General features: G+C 45.7%; 1 protein-coding gene and 1 long non-coding RNA gene across 2 annotated transcripts in view; one reads left to right on the forward strand and one right to left on the reverse strand.

The window, feature by feature from the left end:
- The window catches only part of LIPC (lipase C, hepatic type), a 126,874-nt gene that overhangs the window by 4,981 nt on the left and 97,163 nt on the right, over positions 1 to 24,730 (forward strand). The window lies entirely within an intron of this gene.
- Positions 19,538 to 22,981, reverse strand: LOC150016562 (uncharacterized). Its single transcript, XR_016510056.1, has 3 exons — positions 22,884 to 22,981; positions 22,041 to 22,093; positions 19,538 to 20,275 (listed from the first exon to the last, which is right to left on the reverse strand). It is a non-coding gene; the product is annotated as an uncharacterized LOC150016562 (long non-coding RNA).

A 24,730-nucleotide genomic window follows, 5' to 3' on the forward strand; every position in this document is an offset into this window, starting at 1 on the left:
CAAACCTGGAAACAATTTGAATGCTCATCAATAAACCATCAAAGATGGAGTGGGCAGCTATTTACTAAGTCCGCCTTTAAATAAGCATTGTTTCAAACACCTACCACTAAAAGTTCCAAGAAATTTTTTGGGATGATAATAGTGGGATTCAAAAGTAAAAGGCTTACTGCTGACCCTAGACACTCCTACTTTAATGCTGGTGATCCTGGCCCAGCACAGGGATGGGCTTGAGAGAGTCTAAATGTCTTCTGCAAGGGCGTGCAAGGCTGTGTATGTGCAGTTTGAGCGAGGGAGAGAGGTCAAAACTTTGGCAAATTACCAAAAGGGTCTGTGACCTTTAGAAAGTTAAGTAGCAATGGGGCTTGTAGCTTCATAAATAAGTATGAGGAAATTTTATATGTGGTAAGGTGAGGGAAACAGGGCTAAATAACCTACCTATTGCATCATGACTAAAAAAATCTATATATCTGTATATTGCTAGGACTTCAAAGTACATTTAGAGATATACAGAGTTTTAAAGCCACGAAGCATGTTTTTTGTTAAGTTTTTAAATGTAAAAGAAAAAAAATTATATTAAAAAGAAGAGACCCTGATTTTCTGCAATTAAGATGGTCCTAGATTTGTTGTCCCTAGACAGCCACTGGGAAAGAGACCTTGCACTTGGCCCTTAAGACCTGCCACCTCTACCCATCCTCATAGGCACAGCTGGGCCCAGAATTATGTCCCAAGTAGGGCCTGCAAATTCCCGACACTTGCAGGAGTCATTCAGGGGTAACATTGGAGGTGGAAGCCAGAAGCAGAAGTCCTTCACCTGGCAGTGTACACAAACTGGGATCCGCAGAAGGCCAGCCTCAGCATTACAGTAAAGTCCCACCTGCCCTCTTCTAGGCTTCCTGGCCCTACCGCCGAGAGGGTTCTGAAGCCTCCTGAGGGTGTCATACCTGGAGAGGATAAGCAAGAAGTGAGGGGACAGCAGCCAGTGTTCCACCCTACTTGCCCTTCACAAGGGACTCAGGACATAAACCGCTATTCTTTAATTTGGGGCCAAGGAGTAGTCCATTTTTCAGAGCTGAGAGGACTGATTGTTAAAGGAATTGGGCCTGTAAACTGATCTGAACACAAGAATCACTGAGTGACTCAGCCAAAAGTCAACTGTCCAGTACCAAGTCCCCACTTACTGCCTTCTCCTGGCCTTGTTTTCCATACCAGCTGCCACTATGCTGAAAGGCATTCTGGGTCTTTGCAGGCAAGTCAGCAGGGAGAGGGAGGAGAGGAGGAGCTGGGCCACAGGCTTGCCAGTTTTAGGTGAAGTTCACAAGATAGCATTGGGCAGTCTCAGTTACATTCTCCAAGGGTACATGACCATCCCTGACCTCAGCCTATGGAGTCCCTGATATCCATGCGGTCCGACAGGTAGAGGGTGCAGCAATCAATTCTCATTGCCAGGAAGGTGGCTATATGCTGGTTCCGAGGAGGGTATCCATTTCAGAGTGGGGCACTCACAAGCAGAGATTGGGGTCATCCCAATAAGGAAAGGGGCTGGCCAGGGGCAGGCAGGACATCTGGCCCCCGCCAAGCAGGCTGGGGTCATGGCCAGACTTTAGTATATAAGGGAAATCCAGAGCAATGAGTCAGAGCCCAGCCAGTTGTGCAGAGAGTGGGTTGCTATGGTAAGGTGGGCAGCGCACCCCTGGGGCTCATACTTCAGTTGTTCCCCCGTCAGCCATGCCTCTCAAGAGAAGGTATGATCCTTAGACCTAGCCCAAGGTAGACACTGACATCCCAGCCACTTCAAGGTTTTAGGACAGCAGTTCAGGCTTGGGAGAATCCAGGGCTCTGGAAGACCCTGGAAAACTCAGGACTGTTGGCTGACCTTCCTTTCCTCTCAGTTCATGACTCTATTTCCAGAAACACTCATAGTTTCATTTTCCACAGTGGGCTTGTGGGGGATGGTAGCCGGGGAGAAGTAACCAGAAGGGGATCAAATGCATCGAAGTGGGGGTCTCCTTGTCTGTCCACAGCATTTTCACCTCCACATGTCTAAGTCACATTCAGGGGCCAGGCAAAGTGTTGTGGGGCCACTAAAAATGGTTCTTTTGAAGCTATAAAAGCAGTACATATGCCTAAGTGTGTGGACCCTATGATTACAACTCTGAAAATATGTGTGTTTGAGAATAAAATACTAGAAGGAAATGTACAAAAATGTTAATGCTTCAGTTGAGTTTATATCTGAATTTTAATCTCTTCCAAATTTTATGTAATGTCATAGTATGTTTAAAGTATATTTGCTTTAATGATTTGAATAATTAAAAATAAATTTATGTCAAAATGATATAACAAAAGAATTTGACTAGATTAGAGGTTCCCAAAACTTAGTGTACATCCGAAGCTTATTCAAATAAGGTTTTATTAAACCTTATTTATTTATAAAAAAGATAAATTTTATTAAAATAATATTTCTGGGCCCAGTCTGCAGAGTTTTTAATTCAGTGGACCTAGAGTGGATCCAGAAATTTGTATCTCCAATAAGATCCAAAGTGCTGCTAGAGGTCTGAGGACCACACCTTGAAGACCATACCTTGATAACCACTAAAAAAAAAAAAAAAAAAAATTTAGATAGTTAATGGCAAAACTTGAACTCAGATCTCCTGACTTCCAGGCTTAGTGCTCTTTCCACAGAAGTAATGTAAAGCTTCCAGGGCAACCCTGGCTCCAAGCCTGAGTCTCCTGGTAGTGGTGGGGGAGGAGTATCTGCATCTATTAATCCTGGATAGTGACCTCCCTCAGGGGTAGCCATATCCCAAATAATATAAAACCCAGAGATATTTGTGACAATTTATTTCTCTAAAATAAAATATCATCATGCTGAAAAGAAAGTGATTCTGGAAATGAAAACAATTCCCAAGTTGTAATTGGTGGAAAAATACTGGTTGCAATAACTAATTAACCTTCCACACTGAATCACTCCTTAACACGCCCAAAAATAGGATCAAGAAAATTCTTTTCACATGAGCTGGGCATTACCAAAAGCTAGGCAGAGCCTATGATTCTCAGGTGACTAGGACTGGCCAATCAATGATTGCAAAAAATTTCCCGGTGACAAATGTTCCCGCTTCTTCATCCCAAGAGAAACCAAAATAGTGAAAACGATATTGTGCTTTATACTGAAGCATAACAAGATCAGCAGCAACACATGACAGCATTTATTAACCACCTCCTGTATAGCTGGCCCCATGGTCAGTACAAACATGTATCCCTGAGGATACAAAAATGAAAAAGCACACTTCCATTTATCCAGAACCTACTCAACTGATGGGGTCTTGGACCCCCTGCAGCCGAGTGTGTATGTGCGTGTGTGCATAGACTAGAAATAAGGAGTGACATAATTTCAACATAATGTGATAAGAGCACAGGTAGGTACAAAACATTCCAAGGCCCTGAGGCAGGAGAAGGTAGCTGAGAAGCCTTCATAGAGGAATTGGAGTTGAGTCTTAAAGGAAAAGAAGTTCAAGCAGAAGGAAAAGCGTGAACCAGTCTTGGAGGCCTGAAAAGCAGATCATGCAATTGCGAATCCCTGAGACATTGACTTTGGCACAGGATGGGACCACACAAAAAGAAGTAGCTGGAGGTGAGGGTCTCAAAGGCCATACTGAGGAGTTTGGAACCTCATGCAGGAGCAACGGGGCCAGGGGACACCATTGAGGTTGGTGTTTGAGAAAAGGAGGGACACATTTGCTGGCTGCCTGCCTCTCCTACAGGGTAGATGGCTTTATCTTCCAGCCTGGCTGACACCCCAGCCACTCCCCGATAGGAAGCAATATTATTGACAGGAAAAGGCAGAGGTGGGGCGCAAAGTCACCAACTCTGCAACCCGGCCGGCACCCACAGACACTCAGTTCTTCCTGCCAGGCAGGCCCTGGCCATGAGCAAGTGTCTTCAAAGTTTTCTTGTTAACTGCTACTCCTAACTCAAAATCAGAGGAAGAATTTACACCAAGGAAACTCAAAATAGATGATGCTTGAAAAGGAAACTTCCATTTAGAAAGTACAGTCATACCTCGGTACTCGTCAGCTACAGAATTCATCAAACCCTGTATTTGTCGCATTTTGACTAGAGAAAAACTGTTTCAGCGTTTGGCACTTGGTCGTGACTCATGGTACTTGCCAGAACTTGTATGAGTCACAGTGCTGCCCTGCAAGAGAAAATGCTTCATTGTTCAGTACTCATCAGTTTCAGCACTCGTCTCGAGTTCCAGAACAAATTAACAATGAGTACTGAGGTACCACTGTACCTTATTCTAAGTATGAAAAGGGAACCATCTGGAAATTCCACATCCTAATAGCTCATAGACCTATAGCTATTTCAGCTCTAAAATCTCCTTCCCACCTGCATGATACTGCTTGCTTCTTACAATCCCCCTGTAAAAGGATGGAGGCCGATATTATTATGACCACCCTACAAATGTAAAAATTCACCAACCAAAGACCGCCAGGAACACACTCGAAGTCAAATGGAAGTCAGGTTTATTCCTAACTTTTGGAGTGCAGAACACACTCCAGAGAAACCCAGGGACCTCCCAGTACCAAGGGTTGAGAGAGGCTTCTTAGAAGATCTGGGCTGTGCTGCCAAGGCTAGGAAGGGTTAGGGGGGCAGGGGCAGTTCTGGACTGGAGTCTGTCAGAGGGCTGGGGCTGAACAATGCTGTCATTGTGTCCCTTCTTCATTTAATTAATTAATTAGTGTTTAATCAATTAATTATCATCAACTCATTCTTGCTTGGTTTAATCCATAATGACCCAGCAGTGGGGCTACAGGCAGCCTCTGCACAGGCCCAGTTGTCACTGCTGTTAGTCCAAGAGGGGACTGTTCAGTCATGTTTTCAGTTTCAGAGGGGCCTCCTCTCTGCCTTGTTGCAAGCACAGGCGTGGAGGGTCCTTGCAGCACATTGCTTCCATTCTGTGGGCATGGTCTTGGCTCAGTTGGGTAGGTCATGCTCTGGCTGCCAACAGGACTGGTTTTTGTTTTTGTTGCGTCTTCACTTTCTGACATACCAGAAACTCAGCTAACGTCTTTGAGGTCTGGCTACACAGCAGTGTGGGCTGCCCAGCCTTGGGCGGCCGCCTTCACCTCCTGTACCTCTGACTTCCCACTAGCAGTGCGCGCGGGTCCCTCTCAGCACTGACACCCTGGGGATCAACAGGGTTCCCTGAGAGGCCAGTACAGGCCCTGAGACCTTCAGTGGCGACCTCTGTGATATCAGCTATTTAAACGTTGACAGGGGCAAGAAGTAGAAACACAAAGTTCTATCCACTTTAAACAGGAGACAATGCCCCCTGCCTTAACCCTTGTGTGACTTGATTGCCTTGAGGGATTCAAAGACCCCTAGACACCAGGAGGACAAAGTCATAATTCTGTTTGAGATCCAGTAAGAATAATCCAAGCAGTAAATGACCATCAGACCGTTTCTTTCCCAAGGCTGTTTTATACGGGACCAGGCACCTCAGTTTTTGATCAAGTACTAACAATGGAAACATATGCTTGATGCTTTTTAGAAGGAAACTCTTACAATGCTTTAATTGAGTAGAGCCAAGATTACGAAATAATAGCAACTATTGCTCTTAAAAACATTTAAATAGGTCAAATGCTCTGCGTATTTTTCTCAACGATCCATCGCAAACACCCTGTGAGATAAGCACCAGGGCTAACATGTTTTCATCACCTGAGAATCCTCCAGGTCAGGGCTGCACTTGCACACTCAGCTGGACCCTCCGTGGCTTCCTTGTGGCCTAGTGGCATCATCCAGACAAAGCCTGAGAAATCTCCCTCCTGCCTATGACATGGGTCTTGCAATTATTCTGTGAGTAGGTCTTCTTCCCGTGCTGTTGTTCATGACCTGACCACCACCTGCCCAGCACATGGAGGGATCCCCATCCCTGAGATTCATGATCAGGAGAGGTGATGCCAAAGCAGGAAGAGCTGTAAAAGAGATTCATGAGGGAGAGTGGGGTCAGCCTAGCCACTCACAAGGGACACATCCAGGTGACTGATTTAGGCAGGAAGTCCACACTGAGAGAACAGCTTTACTCACAGGCTTAGCTACACACCAGTTCTGTGCGAGATCTTGTGGTTGGACTCCGACATATTCAACATTCATCCAGTGTATTCATTTGCTGAAGCTGCCATAGCACAAGACCATTGAGAGTGTCAAACAAAAGCGATATATTTTCTCAATTCTGGAGGTTCGAAGTCTGAGATCGAGCTGTTGTTAGGGTTGGTTTCTTCTGAGGCTTCTTTCCCTGGCTTGTAGATGGCTGTCTTCTCTTTATCTTCACATAATTGTCCCTCTGTGGCTGTCTGTAACCTCACCTCTTCTTACAAGGACACCAGTCATATGGGATTACGGCCCAACCCCCAGTGACCTCTTTAAAGACCCTATCTCCAAAGGTAGTCACTTTCTGATGTACTGAGGGTTAGCATTTCAACACATGAAGTGAGCAGGATCGGGGGATGGCAAATTCTGCCTATTACATCCAGCAAAGGCTTTCAAGACCCTGCTCTGACCTGGGTTCTGGGCAGGCACTAAGGACCCTGTGGACACCACAGATACATCATTGTTCTATTTGAGCTTTAGCAACTCCCCACGGGTTTCAGAGTTAGAAAGAGAGACTTATAAATATACATGAGATTGGAAAGTGAGTAGTAAGTCTGCAACACTCTGAACCAGGCCCAAACAGAGGTCTTTGCTGTGGGGGTGCAGGAAGCTGTGGCACAGCCAAGGGGCACAGGAGCCAGCTGGCAACTAGTGGTGGAGGGGCTCAGCCTCTTCAACAGCATAATTAAGACTTTCTGGCAGCACAAGCAATAATGGGCAGGAGACCAAGAAGGAGCCATTTATCTGGCTCATGTTGCCGGTAAGCGATAAAACGCCCTCTGGCCAGGCGCCTGAAGGAATGATGCTCTTCCCAGGCAGGTGCTCCATGTGAGCCCACACAAAGCTCCCTCGGGTCTTGAGAGGCTGTCTTTAACCAGGCTGTCTTTTACCAGGCCATTGCCTAGACTCAACCTAGCCTCAGCCAAGGAGAAAGGATCAAGGTCAGCTGCCATCTTCTCCCCGGGGCCTGTCTCTCCTCCCATCACCCCTTGCAGAGCCCAAAAGGAGGAGGGAAGGATGGCTCATGTCTAAAGATGAGTATGACTGGCCAGAGAAGCACTGGGGCTCCTCTGTATATGGGGCTCTCGGTTCCTTGCACAGGCAGGGATTACACCATGGACTCTTGAGAGAGGCTCTGGGTGACTAAAGAGAACTGAATTTGGAGTCTAAAAACCTGGGGCTCAGTCCCAGCTGCATCACTCACCAGCAGGTAGCCTTGGGCAAATCACCAAGGTCTCCAAACCTCCACTAGTAACTGGGGTGATTATTAGAGACTCGCACAAAATTGTTCTGAGTGTGAATAGAGATCATATATGTAGAAGCACTTTGCAACTATGCATTGCTGGCCATGAAACAAACATTTGTAAGCATCTACTATTCACTAGGTCTTCCTCCCATTCTAATACTCATCTGATGCACATAGTATTCCTGATATTTTCCCTACTCTTTATTACAAAAGTGTTCAAGTACAGAAAACATTGAAAGGATGGTACAATGAATTATCACATTCCCTCCAGATAGATTCAATAATTGTTAATATGTTAGTATATTTCTTTTATCTCTCTTTATATGCATGTCTGTATGTATGTGTATTGCAGAACCATTTGATTTCTCTCTCTATCATATATGAATATATGAATACAATCATGCACTGCTTAATGACAAGAATAAGTTCTGAGAAGTGTGTCATTAGGTGATTCCGTCACTGTGGGAACATCACCGAGTGCACTTACATAAACCTGGATGGTCTAGTCCACACACCTGGGCTATATGGTATAGCCTATTGCTCCTAGGCTACAACCCCCACAGCAAAACAATAGGAGAGAAAATGATGCCATCAAGAGACATAGTAAACGCAAGACGTATGAGGCTGCTGTTAGTATAATATGGCATACTGTCTTATAGCAGACATTTTTTTATAAGTAGAAAGAGTACACTCTAAGATAATGAAAAAGTATAGTATACTAAATACATAAACTGGTAATAGTTTTTTCTTATCATTATCAAGTATTAACTATAGATAACTGTATATGCTATACCTTTTTACAACTGACAACGCACTAGGTTTGTTTACACCAACATCACCACAAACTCATGAGTAATGCATTGCACTGTGACCTTATGACAGTTACAGCATCACTAGGCAATAGGAATTCTCCAGCTCCATTATAATCTTTTGGGACCTCCATTGTATAAGTAACCTGTCATTGACCGAGACATCAATATGTGACATATGACCAAATATGCATCTCACCCCATCTATCTTTCTCACATTTATATATAAGTCTACTGTCCCATACACTTGGCGACCTCTTGTTCATACCTCTCTTGGCTCATTGCTCTTTATCTGCCAGCACACTCTCTCCCCACTAGACTATGAGGGCCTCAAGGGAAGGGATGAGTCTTAGTCACTTCTGTATCTCCAGGACTCACACAGGCCTGGCATGGAGTAGGCATGTGGCAAACTACCATTGAGGATATGCCTCTTCACCAAAGAGCTAAGTGATATGAACTTTTTTTTTTTTTTTTTGAAGTAAGTGAGTTTTAAGTCATTTCATCTGGCAAACCCCACACCTCTGCTGGAGATAATGGAAAACATCCCAGAGGTACAAGACAACCAGCTCAGGTCCTACCTACTTTCCCCATCTAAAAACATAGGGACTCTGACATCACTTGTGGCCCCTGATTAAAGGCTGTACTCGACATCTCTGATATCCTATGGCTTTGCGAGGGAGAAATGCTCTCCAGACCACAGTCTACTCTGAAAAACACACACACATACAGCTGCACATAGAATCTGGCTCGGTTCCCATTGTGGATCTTACAGAAGTGATTCTGAGTCCTTCGGGTTTCCATGGAACCAGGAACCTACTTCCAGACCAGCAAGAGTGGGAAGAGGAGAGGTATTTCACACTTGAGTTATGTTCTTGCCTATAAATTCCCCACAATGCTCACTCGCTTAATAGGAGTTTTAAGCTTCCCCAGTTTTGACGCTTTCTAAAACAGGGCTTCTCAAACTTGAATGTGTGTACACATCGCTCAGGGAAACGTAGTAAAATAAAAGATCTGTTTCAGTACACCTGGGACAGGCTCCAAGATCTTGCATTTCCAACAAGTGTCCAGGTCAGGCCAATGCAGCTGGTCCCCAGATCACACTTTGAGAAGCAAAGTCATAAGGAACCCAAAATAACTCCTCATTTATGAAATGAACTAGTAATGAGTACTGCTAGACATAAGGCAGCACGCTAGCACTGCAGGAACAGGAAAATGGGAAGAAATATGCAGACAAATGATACACAGTTCTTGGCCTCAAATCTAGCTGGACATGCCTAATTACTATGCCTAGCATTTTCTTAAGTCTGCTTAATTCTTACTACAACCTATAATCTATAAAGTGTGTGCTGTTAATCTCATTTTACTGTGAGGAAAGGGGTGTGTACAGCCTAATTGTCTTATCTAAACTAGTAAAAAGTTTGCAATGAGATCTGAAGTGAGGTCTGGTTGACTCCCAGCCTGTGTTTGCCCCTACACACCTTTCTAACACCTGGTCTTGAAGAGCGTCTCATCAGGTCCTCAGACGTGATGGCAGAAGGACAGGTCTGGACTGGATAGCAGCACTGGGGGAAGGCAGTGGAGGGTACCAGGCGGGAGGTTCTGAATAACCCCCAGAGAGAGGAGCTAGGACCCAGAGGTTGTGCAGGGCTGGGTCTTCTGCCTGTTCCCAGGGTCTTCTGCCTGTCCCAGGTAGCATATTTTCCTAACGTGCTGGCTCAAATGCTGCCCACACTAGCAAACTGTAGCCATGAATTAGGGACTGAACTTTGTCACCAAATGGCCATGTAACTTTGGATAAATCACCACCCTCACCTGGACCAGGATTGAGGGCTCTTTAAGTCCTTTCCTCTGTGACAAAGCCTTTCTAAGGTCTCTCCCAGTTTTCCCCTCAGGCCAGAGTGAAAGCATCTTTGTTGTGTTCTTTCCTGGGGTCCTTTGGCCCCAGCTTCTTAGCTCAGGACCAGGAGTTTCTGGAACTCACGTTGCATTTTCCTCCTTCGCATCCTGACTTCACACACGTTTACCGGCCATATACCCTGCCCCAGATCCTGCGCACAGGCTTGGAGCTGCACTCCCTCCCTCAGGGACCAGACCCAAAGTAGCTGGAAGGTATTGACAGAATGGCCCCAGCTCAGGCCCCAGGAATGGAGTGGCAAGCACCTCACTACGCATAAGTAGGGCGGGCAGGGCTACAGGGCAGCTTTCCTAGGTGCCAGGGCTTCCCACAGCAACCCTAGGAGTTAAGAGCTATTACTGTCCTCATTTTTAAAATGAGAAAACTGAGGCTTACAGAGGTCAAGTGACTCGTCCAAAGCCACATAGTTAGCAAGGATTAAATGAAATTATGTAAAAACACTTAGCGGTGTTAATGGTAACTGAACAGGGAGTAGGAGCCCGTTATCCTCACTCTCAGACACAACAAACGGGCCCGTCGGAGAAAGACATCTTGTCCGCCCTGGAGGACAAAGACCAGGCTTGGGACTGGCCACGCGTGAAGAGGAAATTGCTGAGGAGAGAAGCAAAAGGAGCGTCGCGAGAGGGCTTGGCAGGCTCCGGAGCCCACGGGAGGGGCAGTGCGAGCTCCGACAGGGGTGGAAGGACGCAATTAGTCAGGCTACGGGTGGGGAAGTCGGGGGCGGGGGGAGACTCAGGCGGCAGCAGCAGCCGCAGGGTCCTTCGTCCTTTCCAGATGGCTGCGCACCCGGGCTCAGCTGCTCCGCGTCTCCGCTGTCACGCTCCCCGTCGGGGTAATGGAGTGCTCTGAAGCATGTTGGAGGCCGTCAGTTAGTGCTTAACTCCGCGTGCATTGGGTTGTATTTCCAAGGGTGCTCCACTCAGATCCACGGCGGATGTAAATCTTACTCCTTCTCATCCGATGGCATGGAGTTAAAAGGCTGCCCAACATTTCCGCCCAAAGAAATTAAGATTTATGGGTCACCGTCAATATCAACCCATATTGGCCATTATTTGAAAGTCTCCTCGCTCATCAGGACTGATTGCCATTTACTTTCAAAGATAAATGTGCCTTTATAATCTATGCGGGTTACAGGGAGGAATGAATGGTTTTTAAGTGCATTTGTTTCTTCCCTTACAGACTTTTTTTATTTCACTTCATTCTGTTTTCTCTGGTGCTGTCAGCCCTATGTGGTCTCCACCCCTTGAACACTCTGATATCTTTGAGACTCTGGGACAGAGACAAAAGGAGCCAGTCTCCTCAGTCCAGGTGCCAATATGACAAGACAAAGAGACTTAGCATGTTAATAGCAAAATTTCCTCTGTCTTATGGGCTGAAGTCACTGATATGTAATCTGGGACCAGAGAGGAGACCCCCCAAGGAGCTTGCTTGAAGAGCTACCAATAGGCCCTTCCTGTTTACTTCTGGCCTTTTGTTTTGCTGGGTGGGGTGTGGAAGCTGAGGCAGGAGTTGAATCACTTGGGTCAGTGGTTTTGACAGTAGTTCTCAAACTTGAGCCTGCATCAGAACTGCCAGGAGGATTTGTTAAAACACAGATTTCTGGGCCCCACTCCAGACTTCTTGAGTCAGTAGACCCAGCGTAGAGCCCAGGAATTTGCATTTCTAATGAGGTCCCAGGTCATGCTAATACTGATGCTGGTTCTGGGGCCCATTCGCAGTGAGTGGGAAGTACTAGAGGCCATGGGAGGGAGAGATGAGGCTGCTGGCAATGGTTGGCATTGAAAAGAAAAAAAAAAAGCAACACCTTAAGAGAAATTTTTATTAATTTTTGCTGAAAATATATGATTTAAAATTTTTAATGAAATATTTAGCTAGAGGTCAACTGCCATTAATAAACTATAAAGCTGGATCTATTTTGGAACTGTAGTCAAATGCTAATGGGTCTGGGACCACCCAGGACATCCACTGGTGATCAGTTATACCATGATTACTAAGAAGGTCATGTGGTCTGGCTACTGGGATGTTTTGATAATTTTATTGGGTGACAGTTGTAAGGAGATTCCAGTGTTTCTAACAGTCTGTCGTGCTGGTTCACACTCAATCGTCCCTAAGAGATTTTCCCAGTGGTAGTCAGGAATTGCAGGTGAAACTCTGCCCAGGGCTATGAAGGGGCACAGTCCCTGTTGATCACCAGAAGGTCATTGGAGGCAGATAATAGTTTTTCTTTGCACCAGGGACCTTACATTATAAGTCATAAGGCTGCACTTGCTCCAGGAAATGTGCTAGAAAGAGTCACTGTGTACTGCAGCTACGCCGCCCCAAGCCTACCCCCCTCCCCCATCAAAATCCAGTGAACTTGGCAAGTCATCACTTGGGATTTGTTTCTTGGAGGTGAGCATCCGCAGAGCAAAGGCTCTGATTCTCACAAGGCTAGGAGCACAGTGGGGAGGGAGAAAAATCAGCACATTTTGAGATGCGGAAAGGTAGGTGAGAATGAAGGTATTAGTTGGGACCTTTGGTCTCAAGGACAGAAATCCGATTCAAATTAACTCAAGCCAAAGGGGGAATTTTATTTACTCACATAACAGGGATGTCAAAATATAGCCTTCGGATACAGCTGGATCTATGCCTCTAATAAAGTCACCATGGCTCTCAATTCTCTCTCTCCCTTCCTTTGTCACTGCCCACCCACTCTCTCTTCCTCTTCCTCTCTTTCTCTCCCTTCATCATGGCACTTGGGAGTCCCAAATTGCCTTGATCCTTACAGCTCAAAATTCCAGAGAGATTATGATACTTTATCACATACCTCTTGCAAACCTTTGGGAAAGGACTCTGTTTGGCCAGGTGCTCACCCCTAAATAGATGGCAGTAGCCCAGAGGATGGAATCTCTGATTGGCCTGGTTTGGGACCCAGGCCTACCCCTTGAGTAGGATCAGTTCTACCCAAACCTGACTGAGCAGGATCCCCATGCGAAGGGCGCTTCCTCTGAGGAGGAGATGCCAGCCAGACATGGAGGCTGTGAGAGGGGAGACAGGGATGGCTCCTGCGTGCACAGGGGTAAGCAGACTGCTGTCCCTGTCCCTGTCCCTGCCTACACACCTTTGACTGCACACTGGGCCCCTGCTCAAAGGTGTGCTGCAGCAGCTAATCTGCCTGGACAGAGCTGACCTGAGGAGCATAGGGGAAATCCTGATGAATTTACAGGCCATTCTTTGTAAGCCCATGATGTTTCCTTTGTTCTTTAACACACAGGAATACTAATGCAACTTTCAAGCCTTGTTCCCTACAGGGAAAATAGATGGGTGAAATAAACAAGAGCAGCATTTTCTATTGGCTTCCTAGGAAGTTCAGGGGCCTGTTTTCAAGGCTGTGTTAATGACACATCCCAGTGATGCTCCAATCGACACCACAGGGATTCTCAAATTGTAGTCCCCAGACCAGCAGCATAAACATCACCTGCGACCTTCCTAGAAATGCAAATTCTCTATCTCGCCCCAGACCTACTGAACCAGAAACTGTCTGCTTTAACAGACTCTCTGGGTGCTTCTAGTGCATGCTGAAGTTTGAGAACCAATGCTCTATACATGTATTTGAGTCAATTCACCTAGTCCAAATGGACTGTCTGCCATAAGTACTAAGACTTATGTTACAGCTTTATTGACCTGTCTAAATGTAGGCTATAAATGTGAAACAGTTTTGTATTTCTCTCATCTTTACCTTTGACCACATACTATCAAGTCATACTTTTCCATCCTTTAATGGCCTCTTGGGAAGATTTCTTCACTTCTGGTCAGTTCTAGTATTAAACGTCTTTTTACCTTATGTAACTCTAAAGCCACAGTCTTACGTCTGATTTGACTTTTTTCCCCCTCCTTCACGAGCAGATTCAAGGAGGAGATGGGATTTGCAGTGTGGAGGGGAGAGTCCTACCCTTGCACCTCTCTTCCCACTGGGGCACCATGGGCTGGGGTGGGAGAGCAGGCCTGGTTCTGAGATTGCTCCCCTCAATCAGGGCCTACCCTCTCTAGGGAAGCTGGTAGTGGGGTACAGGTAGAAGACAGAGACCCTCGCTGCTTGTCAGCTGTCTGGCCTCACTCTGAGCCCAACTGCAGCTGTTGGCACTGGCTACAGGTTGGTCCTGTGTGTGTGGCTTTCTGAGGGCCTCTCAGCATGACCCCACTCCTGTCACCAAGGACAACTGTAGCCCCCTTTGGCTTCTCCCCTAGTCCATGTTCCTCCCACTCTGTCCTTCTTTACAGAACCTCCAAAACCACTGGGGTCTTTCCTCAGCCTCTGAGGGCCAAAGGGAACTGAGGTGAAGGAGGATCCCACCCCTCAGACACACTGCAGCCCAGTCCCTTCTCGCCCTGGCTGAGCCTCCTGTCTTCACATTCACACAAACTCCTATGGACACATGTCACACTCTCCCCAAAACTCCATCACCATATTCCCACCACCTAATGGGACCAAGAGTCTCAACATCTCAGCAAGCATCCAGACTAGACGAAGACAACTGCTCCTTCCTGCAGGTGCCCTCGCCCTGCAGTCTCCGTAAGTGATTCTGCTAGATGCCCCCAACTTGACCTCAAGGTCACATGGGAGGGCAGAGTAAATATTTTTCCCACTTACCCCCACCTCCCTTCTCCCACTCACTCCCTACATGGCCCAGGGGAGGGTAGTGATGGTAACTGGGTCTGCTTTCTTTGGAGCCCAGGAGTTAGAGGAATCTGGTCCCATATGTTGACAGCTCTCTTTAGAGAATATGAGTTACTTCACACCTGGTGTTTCCAGCACAGGTTCTAGCGCCAGTCCAGTTCACTTGTCCTCTTTTGCCACATGTTTTCATATACATTATCTCAGTTGGCCTCACAATGATCCTGTGAGGCATTTAACCTGCAAGGAAATAGGCTCAGAGGGGTTAAGTGACAAGCCCAAGATCACACAGCTTAGTGGTAATGGTGGAATAGAAAGAAACCCAGCCCTGCAGCTCCTGGGCATCTGTTCTCCCCCTGTTGTTTCATGCAGATGCCTCAGAAACACTTGTCTACAGCAGCTAAAGGCAAACTTAGAGCAATTAGCCAGAAAAACACCTTGTTTCCAAGGCTACTGAGCAGCTGACTATGGAGGGTTTCAGGCATGGGGTTTCCTTAAAGAAAGCACCAACTGGTTCAGACCACGGGTCCTGACCATTGTCTTCCCAGGCGAGGGCCATGTGACCCCAGAAACCTTGAGTTGGCTTCAGTCAGCTAGCTCTTTCTAGGGGAGGAGGGGCAGGGATATAAGTTAGTACTTGAAAGCTGGGCATGAGCTGACAGGACAGACTGGCTGCTCTAGCCCCATAGAATACCCAGCCGAGGTCATGCAAGGTCAGGGCACCATCTGGGCTGCATAGAGAGCTCTGCCCAGAATGACTCATTTCCACACATGGTGAGTGGAGTTTCGTGGTTATACTCTCCAGTGGCCGGAGTACATGGCAATTTTCTAATCAGCAGACGGGGTCAGTGCCCCTGCCACACACTTATGACTAGCCATGCACTTATGCCACATACTTATGACTTAAGACTTATGACTAGCATGAGATACTCGCATGCCCTTGTCCTGGGCAGAATTTCCCCCAGGGCTGGAGTTCAGAGGGAGCCACCCAGATGGGCTAGGGTCCACCAAAGACCAAAGCCTTCACCCTTGACAGAGCCAGTTATTAAATTTTCAAGAATTTTGCAAGCTGATTATTAAGTATAGACATTATTTAAAAATTAAGTTATAAAACCTCACAATTAAAATAAACTATGTTAAAAACACAGTAGTAAATATTCAAAACTCTGTTCCTAATTACTACATTTTACAGTTATATCTGTTTTAAAGATTATTGCTATTTATTGACATTTATGGTCGAAATACTATATAATGATGAAATAAATAAAATGCATTGCTTCCCAACTCCCATTAGGAACATCACTGTGGAAGCTTAATAGCAGCCATGATGATTACATTTACACATGGAAATTAGTATATACTACAAATTTATTTTACACTAATAACTAAAATTAATCAGGATTTGATTTATTGTTTTCTTGACTGTGTAGAGGAAAGATGAGCAAAACTTTTCTATAAAGAGCCAGGTAGTAAATATTTTTTCCCTTTGTTGGTCATATGGTCTCTGTTACAATTACTCAAATCTGCCATTGCAGCACAAAAGCAGCTTCAGACAATAGAAAAACAAATTGAAACAGCCATGTTCCAATAGAACTTTATTTGCAAAAATAGGTGGTGGGACAAATTTGGCTCGCCATAGATTGTTGGGCCCTGGTCTAGACTTAAGAAAGCCATAGAGAAAATGTTAATAATAAAGATTACACTCAAAACTGTGTTAACATCTGTAGTTGCTCCAATTGTAAATAGCACAAAAAATTCGATGAATTATTCTTCCAGGATTCAAAACTTATTATAGGATACAGCAAAGAAGTAGCTCATGTCATTGTTAAATGATTGAAGTTCTGATACACATCTCCATCTTTATTTTTGTCTTACTATTTCATGTAATTGAAACTATCAACCAACATTCCTATCAGAACTATATATGTTCAACGTCTGAGGTAATGGGTTGGCTAATGATAGAGAAGTTCAGCAAAATCATCGATAGCATTCTGTGAGGATCAATAGCTATATAGTTTACATAAAGATTATTGGCTATTTTATTGTTTTCATTGTGTAATACACATTTTGGTATTAATAAAATATACAATAACCTTATGTATGTATGTGTATATGTATATGTGTGTACATACATGCACATACATGTGTATGTGTGTACACGTGTATGTACACATACGTGCGTACGTTTTTTTCCAGGGTGCCAATCGTGAAATATTTCCCATCACACCACTGCCTGAGGGCCATCCACATAAAGAGAGACCTAACTGTCCAGAGCAGCACATAGTAAAGACCAGAGCACATCGTCAGGGATGGGGGGACAATCAGAAGAGCCCTTCAAGTTGTCCTGGAAGGTTTCATGGAGGACATAGGGCCCTAAGGAGTCATAAGACTAGAAGTGAATGGAATGTGACTGCACTTCAGGCAGGCAAATAGCACAGGCAAACGAGCGGAGGCTGGAACATCCTGACTTGGTCAGGGTTCCCAGGAGAAGAGGGTCAACTCTGGGAAGCAACAGGAGATGAAGTGAGGCCAGATACACTTAATGATATGGAAACATGCCATGAGGTTGAGCAAAAACAAAAACAGGTAATAGAATGTGCTAAGGATAAAATAAAATACATTAGCAGAAAATGCACTTAAATGAAAATAGTTCTGGGTGATAGGATTTTAATACTTTTCCAATTTCCCTGAAGTGTCATATATGACTTCGATAATCATAAAAAAAAAAATAAGGTTTTCTTGTATGAAGGGTCTAGAGCAGGGAGCCCTAGAGCACTGGGCTAAGCCTGAAGCCATAGCCGGGGACAGGGCACATCTAGCCTGATGTAGCTCAGAGGCTCGGGAGGGAGTTCAGAAGAGGGGTGTAGTGGAGACTAGGTGTGCTCCCCTGTCCTGGGAGGATTGCAGGAGCACATGGTAACCTCCCCCAAGTCCCACAAGTAGCCTCATCCACACAGGAGGCCTGCCCCACCCTTAGCCTCGAGTAGGTGTCTTCTCTTTTCTCCCCTGTGTACTATGTACTATGCACGTGTTTCCCCTCCACACTCACAAAGGCAGAACAAATTGGGAAAAACAAGAGATCTTCTGTCTTTTTAGGGCTTCACCATTGCTATTTTCCCAAATGAAGAAGCATACTTTTTAAAAAGTACACCTGATCCATAGAATTGGAAAACTGGACAGGGTCCTGGAGAACATCTAGTCCAACTCATTTGTTTTACTAATAAGGAAATAGACATAAGGAGGTCAGGTGGCATACTCAAGAACGCAGAGCAAGGTGGGGACTCATTTCCAGCAGAGATGACACCCAGGACCTGGCACCTCAGTTCCCAGCATCCGGGCCCTGTCAGATGAGCCCAGGGTGCATTGCCGACTGATGTAGGCTGAGTGAGCAGCCCCCAGGAATCAGAGCATGGAATATTCTAATCTTTCCTAAAGCTTACCCATGGAAAGCAGAAATGCCTACAAGTCATGCAGCTTATTACATGCTACTTGCTTCTCCAGGGAAGAGCGACAGTAGTACTGCGTTTTTCCCTCTGTAAACCACACAACTGGAATCGTCCTCAGGGCAGCTCCCCACACCCGCCATATTGCATGACTTCTCCCTAAAGTCTTTGTACAGCAGAAGTCTTGTCGTTTTGTGATCAGTCACCTTCATTGTTATTATCTTTAGTTGCCAAGCCAGCCAGGTAATCCCATTTGGTAATCAAAAGGGCTAAAAACACTGGCTTGGCCATTTTCTCTGTGTAAATTTGACCAAACTGTATATAACATGAGGATATCTATCTTGCACCGAAAGAGCTAGCAGCCTCTGTGATCCACAGCATTCTTTTCCTCTCCCTCCTGGGCCAAAGCCCATGTCTTCATCCTGCCACTGATACTGGCTCTTTGAGTATTTTCTGCACGTTTCTCTGTGTATATGCCATGTTGTTAGTCTTAAATTACATGCTCCTGGAGTACAGGGGACATATCAGTTTATGCTGCTTCTGATCAGGAGCCTCTGTGGCTATAGGATTAAGAAATACATTTTCATAACCTGGATAATAACAAAAATTAAATGGCAAAAATCCGTCTGTCCCCAGTAGCTAGAGAGCTTCGTAAAAACTAAATAAGCACCTATTTCCGTTTTTCACTCCTACAGGGATGGGAAATTCTGGAGAAAAATGTATGCCTATATATCTTGTGTCATGCCTCTTGAAAGAAAAATAAAACTTTAAATGGGGTCATGAGGAAGAGCTTACCAAATGTGATGCTCACAAACTGACCTTTGTAATTGGGAAATGGATATCCACGCGAAAGGTCAGCCTGTGCTAAGGTCACACTGACAGCTGAGCCTGCCCCCTCCCCCATGTCCCTCCACCTCATGCAACTATAGCCTAAGCCAGGCAGATGAAAACAGACAGCAAGGACAACTGGAGTTGCTCTTTGTATTGGTACACATGTTAATGTTATCATTTATAGCAGAGAGATTGTTCTCATTTCTGGCTTTCCCCTCCCCCCCAACCCAAGTCAAAACATCTAGGATGATATGTTTCAAAGAAGAAGTCTCATTTGTAGTTTCTCACCTCTAAACCCTCTGCCTTGGATGCCTTCAGTTTGTAGATCAGCTTTCCACCAGAGCCAAATAACATTCTAGTTTTCCTTTCCCCAGGAGAAAAGCTCAGAAACCAAACAATTTCCTGTGTCCACGCTCTTTTCAGTAGAATCTGAGTCATCCTTATGCCCCAGGAATTATAGCCCAAGTACCACCCGGTTCTGTGGTTCTGTCTCGGAACAACTCCTGTCCCTTGACCTTGACCCCAGTATCCCTTAGCCAACTATGTCTCTGGTCTTTAGGAGATGGTTTAAGTTATGCATTAGGTCAACCCCAAGGCCTGCCATCAATAATACTACTGATGTCCTTACAACCATGGTTTTATCATTTGTCTAATGAGTGTTTTAAAAAAATAAAGGAAAAGATCACAGAATGTAGAGAAAGCTATAAATTTCCATTTGGCTATGGAAGCCATACAGGGGAGAGATGGGGCACTCACCTCATATATTATAGATGAGATATGTGTTTTCTATTCTGCTGGGACAAAAACAGCTGTTAGCCATTGAAAGCCAATGGCCTGGGACATGGGCGGGGCTGGCCTCTCTCAGCACAAGAAGACCCCTGGAAAGTCTAGTCAAAATCTAGTGCCCAACCTTTGACCTTTCCCAGTGAGGGGGAAGTGACACAGAAAGTGTCTTTTTAGAGACCTACTTTGGGTAGTGCTCCTTGAGAGGGCAAATATTTGTGGGTGAGGTTGTATTTTAGTCCTTTGCCACGCTTGAATGAGACCCTCGTGGCAGAGCTTTTGGAGAACTGCTTCATTGTGGTTTTTCCTTTGGGGAGTCCCTTTTAGAGCATTAACAATAAATACATGCACACAGAAATCACATCAGAGCTAAAATGACACAGTCCCAGACTTGGTCCATGTTTTCAGGAAAGCAGCAGTTTCTGGAGGAAGTCCTGTGCACACCTAAAAGCGGAAAAAATAAATAAGATGTGAGTCCACCAACAAACAGGTGTTTCGTATTACCTCGAGTCACATAAGTAGATTTTTATGTTTATGAGAAAACAAATGAACATTTCCTCAAATTGGACTTGCCCTGAAGTGAGGCAGAAAAGCAGCAGGCCCGGGCTCTGGGCAACGCCTGCAGCCGTCACAGGAAGGAACTGGATGATCCACACCCACTTCCCAAGGACGCCTGAACTAGAACAGGTTCCAGCTCGATTCACCCTCCAGGGAGGGTCAGGGTTAGCCTCACAGGCCCTGTGCAAGTAGGGCTTCCTCCTTGGCAGGAGGGGCAGCGCCCCTGGGTTCCCCTGAGGTCAGAACAATCGTCAGATGTGGGTGTAGCTGACCCACACCTGACAAGAACTGAGCTCTCCATTCTTCCCAGGAAGGGAGGCTCACTCTTGGGGCTCCACCTGAGGGCTCCCGTGCAGGCTTCACGAGTCTGGCCTATCTGCTTCCAAGCCCGCTGGTGGGTGCCTGAGGAGGGCACTGCGGGGTCTGCTCTGCATGTGCTTTCAGCTCCTGATGAGCACCTCCCAAGCCTACTCCAAAATACCCCAAACTCCCCCAAGCTCCTGGAGCCCTGGCCCACCAACAGTCTGGCTGCTCTGGCTTCCAGGACACTGAAAACATAGTTCTGAAATAAGGTTTGGGTCCTTCCCTGGATTTCCAACTCTGAATGTGAAGGAGTGAGTCAGGGGCTTTAGGGAATTCGGGAGGTAGAGAAGCGCTCATGGGTAGGGGCTACTGAGCTGCTGTCAGGGTGACTAGGGGGTATAAACTAGAAAAGAGAGGATGGGCCGGATGGGAGGCAGCATGGCAAACAGTCCTGGTGGGCTCCTGGGGGCACCTGACCAGAGAAGAGCGGCTTCTCCATCCCTGAGCCCCCGTACTGTGTACTGAGCCTTGCACTCCGGTTATGATCCCATGTGCCACCCTCACTCCCACCTGCAGGAGTTCTTGTAACATCTCAGGGATTGGGAAGCACAGGACAGTTACCTTTCTTGTTCAAAGTCACTCAGCTAGGAAGGGGCGGGGCTGAATGGCACACTCAAAGTGGCTGACTGCACAGCTGCGCAGGCCCGTCTCCACCTGTACCGTGTCACCCAGGGAGTGTTTGGAGAAGCTCTGGAGTTGGGAAATAATAGGACCCCTGAATGGGAAATTGGGGAAAACCGGGCAGCCTGTTAATGGGGAAGGGGTCAGAAGCAGGAGTCAGGAGACCCAAGGCCCCGTGCCACATGGCTTTCGAGTATGGCCTGGTTGCTTAGACTCCTTGGCCCTCAGTGTTCTCATCTGTAAGGGGAAAACCAGCCAGATTGGTGCTTCTCAGAAACAGGGAGCAACAGGGCTTTTTAGCAAAGTGACTGGAACGTGATGCTATCAGGGCTCTGTTTGGAGCTGTCCACAAGCCGGATGCAGGGCAGAAAGCCAGCCAGCAAAGCCAGCTTCATAGCTATGCAGAACTCCAGATGTGAGGTGAAGAGGGTAGGGCTCACGGGTAGGGGCTGAGGTGGTCTCTGTGGCAAAACAGAGGTCAAAGCAAGATGCGAGGAACACTTCAAAGGAAAAACCCAGAGCATTCAGAGATGGACTGGAATAAAAACGGCTGTAAAAGGTAACATTTCCTGAGGACTCTGCCCAGTTATCCCACCAAGTGCTCAACTACCAACCCTCCTACCGGCCCCCTGCCCTCTCCCTCAGGAACTCAGCACTGGGTACTTACCAGCTTTTCCAGTTTTCCATCACTCCCTTGGGAATCCTCACCGTTGTACTCACCTGGGGGAAAAACATTCAGTAAAGGTACTGATTATCTTTGAACATTTAATTTCACAGTACATCTTGCATGACTCTCAAATATGAGGTCACTGCAAATAAAATAATTCAAATTGCCTGATATTAGACACTTCTGAGCCAAAAAGTAAAAAGGGTTTTTGAGTGATGGTTACATTAATACAAGAGTCACAGTGACAGGTTTCAAAGATGAAAGTAATGGATCAGAAAATAGAACACTAGTGAAAACACAGATGAAAGGCATATAACCCCTTCTGGAAATCCAAAGCTTTCATTCAGGGGGGAAAGTGCCAAAAGCTCTGTTTTATATTAAAATAGATTCTGATTAAAGGAACACACATTTGCCACCTACTTGAGTTTTCATCTGTCATATACATGTCCCTTTCCATCTTTAAGTACCTTGGCCTTGGTTGTGACTTAGTTTTCCTAGGCTGGTCAAGCCAGTAATGTAAGTACTAGGGACACCCTGTGTGTTGGGGGGGATGCCACCTGCGTGCATGAACTAGGCTCCACAGATCCTGCCCCCATCCATGTGGTGAGCCAGGGCAGATACCAGCCTGCTTTCCCGCACAACTAGAGCTCAACAGGGCTTCCCTAAAACAATTCATAGTGGCAAACATTTAGCTAATATAAATAAAACATTTTATGTAGAGCATGGTTTAAAGACATCTGAATATCAAGCATCTGAAACACTGTTCTTTATTGCCATGTACAACAGCCAAGGCCAGTCCTTGAGTTCTCTCAAATTTGAGTAAAATGCAAGTCTTTAACTTACCTTCAACCCTCTTGGGGTCAGTTCCTCCCAGGCTTCTTGTTTTCCTAGAACTTTCGGTGGCTTTACCAGATATCGAAGCAGGTGAGATCTTTCTTCTCCTTCACCTTTAAAGTCCAAATAAAAGAATAACTATTAGTGGTTTGCACCAGAGTAAAGAAAAGCCCTATTCTTGCAGCCCTACCACTTCCCTGGACATTTGGAGTTTCTATGTCTTATCCCACCAGGAACCAGAGAAAGAAGATGATTGTCGCGTATGCCCTACATTTGCCCTCGTGACTCCCATCCTTCAATCAGAAGAGGCTGTTTCCCTTACTCTACTGCCCCCCTAACCTCAGCTCCTGGTCGTTTGCAGCAGGATGTGTTTATTGATGGATCATATTTATTTACAGTCTGTACTTACAGTTTTTACCCCTGGCTTCTGACAGACTATGCTCTTACACAGTCCCAATGAAGATCTGAAACTTAAAAACACACATTTAGAGAGAATTCCATGAAATTCCACATGAACAATGGGAGAGGCTTCAAATGGGAGATTAAAGTCAGATTAAATAAAGACGATAGGATGTTACTGACATGCAGGGCTAGGCTGAACAGAAGAGACAGAGATCAAATGTCCAACTAAGAGTAGGGGTGAGGTGTAAATCCGGCAGGATCACAGATCAGACCCCTAATGGGTGAAGTTCAAAGAGGATACAGGAAGCTGGAGGGACAGGGCTAAGAGCTTGGGTCAGCCATCCTTGTGCCTAGGAAATCAGCTAGAGCAGGAAGGCGCAGGCAAGTCCCAGTGGAGAGTGCAGTCATCACCAAGGACACATCTTTGCCAAGGCTCTCTGTCTCTGTCATCTTCCCTACTCTCTGCAGTGCGTGGTCAAACTAGGTATAGATACACATGAAACTAGAGAGAGAATCACAGCCCACGATGTCTGCAACTGCTAGTTAACACAAGGGCAGAGGAATTAGACCTGCTGATGGATGCCTAAGAATCCTCTGACATTCTGTTGAGCCCTGCCTTCTGATGGCTAAATGCCAATTTTAAAATAGGAAGACTTACTCCCAAACCAGTGCATGTTTGGGCTCTCATCATTAGGCCTGTTCTAAACTCATGATTTCACTGTGAGGTTCTGTCTGTGTGATTTATTAGGAATCACTTGAAAAGCATTATTTGGGAAATCTTTCTAGTCATGAGGCATCTATATCTCCATCTCAATGACTTGTCTTTTACAGCAATGCAATGGGTCATTCTGAAGTAGCATTTGGTCAGCCTTCCACCCCGTCAACTTAAAAAAGCTTCTTTAAGGCAGACTTTATCAGATGCCTTGATTTCATGAAAGGTAGACTAATGCTTTCCATCTTGCGTACAATGCATTCTCTGATTAGTTATGGGACCTTGAACAAGCCTCTTAGCTCTCTGGGTTTTAGTTTTCTCACCTATAAAATTAAAGTGATCAATAGACTACATTATTTCCATGGCCCCTTTAAGGGCTAAGGACCTAGAGTAATTCTAAATACTTCGTTAGCTATCTTGATCAAACTAACATTGCAGGCAAGAAACAGGCTGCAAAGACCAAAATTCCTCTCTAGTTTATACCCATTAGGTCAGAGCCAACCACTTTTACGTTGCTTGGGCTACTTGTTGCAAAACACATTATGACCGTGTCCACACTGAAGGTCATCTTCTATTTTTCTGCCCATTCACATGCCCCTAATCCATCAGCAGCAGCAGCAGCTGAATATTTTACCTTCTAGAATTCATAGATTCATTCCTTTCTTTTCATATCATATAAAACTGATGTATGGCACCCCCAGCGCATGTGGCTCTGTTGGTTGGAGTGTCGTCCTGTAACCAA

Source organism: Furipterus horrens, unplaced genomic scaffold (genome assembly GCF_987537825.1).
Source record: "Furipterus horrens unplaced genomic scaffold, mFurHor1.1.pri manual_scaffold_3, whole genome shotgun sequence".
Taxonomy (NCBI): Eukaryota; Metazoa; Chordata; class Mammalia; order Chiroptera; family Furipteridae; genus Furipterus; species Furipterus horrens.